The sequence below is a fragment of the Schistocerca piceifrons genome, unplaced genomic scaffold (genome assembly GCF_021461385.2).
Source record: "Schistocerca piceifrons isolate TAMUIC-IGC-003096 unplaced genomic scaffold, iqSchPice1.1 HiC_scaffold_640, whole genome shotgun sequence".
Taxonomy (NCBI): Eukaryota; Metazoa; Arthropoda; class Insecta; order Orthoptera; family Acrididae; genus Schistocerca; species Schistocerca piceifrons.
This window is the reverse complement of record NW_025728884.1, coordinates 12,501-15,000: the sequence shown is the minus strand read 5'-3', so window position 1 is coordinate 15,000 and position 2,500 is coordinate 12,501. Positions and strand designations below refer to the sequence as shown.

Sequence of the window (2,500 nt, the reverse complement as noted above, 5' to 3'; positions counted from 1 at the left end):
CGGAATCGAACCCTGATTCCCCGTTACCCGTTACAACCATGGTAGGCGCAGAACCTACCATCGACAGTTGATAAGGCAGACATTTGAAAGATGCGTCGCCGGTACGAGGACCGTGCGATCAGCCCAAAGTTATTCAGAGTCACCAAGGCAAACGGACCGGACGAGCCGACCGATTGGTTTTGATCTAATAAAAGCGTCCCTTCCATCTCTGGTCGGGACTCTGTTTGCATGTATTAGCTCTAGAATTACCACAGTTATCCAAGTAACGTGGGTACGATCTAAGGAACCATAACTGATTTAATGAGCCATTCGCGGTTTCACCTTAATGCGGCTTGTACTGAGACATGCATGGCTTAATCTTTGAGACAAGCATATGACTACTGGCAGGATCAACCAGGGAGCTGCGCCAACTAGAGCTGAGCAGCCGGCCGCCCGGGAGTGTGTCCCGGGGGCCCGCGCGAACACGCAAGCGTCCGCTCAATCATTCTGCAAACAGGAGGAGGCTGAGCTCCCCTGCACAATACACCTCGAAACCCTCTCAGGTCCCGGCGGCGCGCAGCGCCGTCCCAAGTACTTGGTCGGGTTCGAGAGAGGCGCAATCGCCCGGAGTTAGGCGAGTAGACGCTTTCGGTGCGACCACCCGTGCTCCCAACTGAGCTTGCCGCTGCCGACAGAGGCCCGGGAGCGTGCTGTCGTGGCATTGCCGGCGGGAGACAACACGCGCCACCTACGGTGACCGGCAGCTCCAACGCCAGCGCCACAGAAGGACAAAAGCCCCACTTGGGTGCCGAAGCGAACTCTCCCAGCACAGCGCACGCGCCAACACATCCGCACAGCTGCGATACAAACCACCAGCGAGAACCGCTGGGGCGACCGAGCAGCAGACGGCGTCGCGGCGCCGAGCGCCGGGCGGCGGCGCATCCTCAACGCACACAGTCCTCAATCGGACCAGCACACTGAAGATGTCCACCGCGCTTCGCACCGGGCCCGCGAGGACCTACTTTGGCCGCACGGCGCCGCGCGCAGGGTGCGCCGGCGCGCAGCTGCGACGCCTGCCGCGTCCGTCGGCCGGCGCGCCTGCCACTGGCCGCCCCCACCAGCCGGCTGTAGCGCGTGCGCCCACGCACCGCGCGGCCAGCACGCCGGGAGGCGCCCCCTCACCGGCCGGGGACGGTCCCACCCAGCCACCACCGCGTATCGCTTCACACCCAGATGCCGTTCAGTTTCATCGGCATGGTGGGTATCGCTGGAACAACCGGTTAGTACCTCAACCTATCGTCGCCATCACCGATTCACCCCTAGCGAGAACAACCGCACCACAACGGGTTACCATTTCTTCATTTGCGTAACTTCACCAGAAAACGTAGGCGTCCATCGCCATTAGCAACTTCAACGATTATTGCATGCCTGTGTCAGGTGTCACGCCACACTACGTCTGCCCACATACACGCAACAAAATGTGCACGCCTAGACAATACGTGGAAGGTGGCCCCCGTACGTATGCGATGTCCATTGCTCGAACGACTGTCAACCGGCCTCTGTAGCATGTCGCAGATATGGAACGCGGTGCACCATGCTATCACGGTGTTTGAGGAGAGACGACTAGGTCCGAATACATCAACACACAGCTCATGCTGATCGCCATCCACGGCGTCCGTTCCTCCCACACGTCTCTATGGCGTACCACACTGCAATCCAGCTCTCATAGGGAGACGACACGTAGCTGCGTGCACAATATTTGCACTGTATGGTCCGCCGTTTTTGGGCGCAGTCGTTGTACGGTCACACATGTGCCACGATGTATCATTCAGTACATAAGGACGAATGTGCAGTACAGATTGTGGTTCACGCGTACGACATCAGCGGACAGTTGACACAGGCCGCACCACAACGTAGCCTGCGTACGTCGCATGCGAAGGGCATTGAACATGCAAACTTGTCACCAACCAGCTTGCGAAGGCAGGGGGCAAGGTGGGGACGTGGGGACGTGGGGAGGGGTGGGGGGGGGGGGGGGGCGGCATGTACGTCCTGCTGCCATCCACATTACAGTGTACAGCAGGAGCATGTGGAAAGTCAGCAAGACTTGCAAGGTGTTTAACATGAAGCGATACACAGGGGAGCGGGCAGTGCGAGTAGCGAACTATATTGCGAGGGTTGCGGGTGGGCAACACTACACTAATTGAACGAGTCGTATAACAATTACAGAGCAGGTTTAGGCGACAACGTGGGTTACGTTAGCGGACAACGTGGGTTACGTTAGCGGACAACGTGGGTTACGTTAAGGCACAACATGGGTTACGTTAAGGCACAACATGGGTTACGTTAAGGCACAACATGGGTTACGTTAGGGCACAACATGGGTTAGGTTAGGGGACAACATGGGTTAGGTTAGGGGACAACATGGGTTAGGTTAGGGGACAACATGGGTTAGGTTAGGGCACAACATGGGTTAGGTTAGGGCACAACATGGGTTAGGTTAGGGCACAACATGGGTTAGGTT

General features: G+C 57.9%; 1 non-coding gene across 1 annotated transcript in view; it reads right to left on the bottom strand.

The window, feature by feature from the left end:
* Window positions 1–400, bottom strand: part of LOC124764802 — a 1,909-nt gene extending 1,509 nt beyond the window's left edge. The window contains exon 1 of the ribosomal RNA XR_007012800.1: window positions 1–400. This exon is cut by the window's left edge and continues 1,509 nt beyond it. This is a non-coding gene — a ribosomal RNA (small subunit ribosomal RNA).
* Window positions 401–2,500: the final 2,100 nt, after the last annotated feature.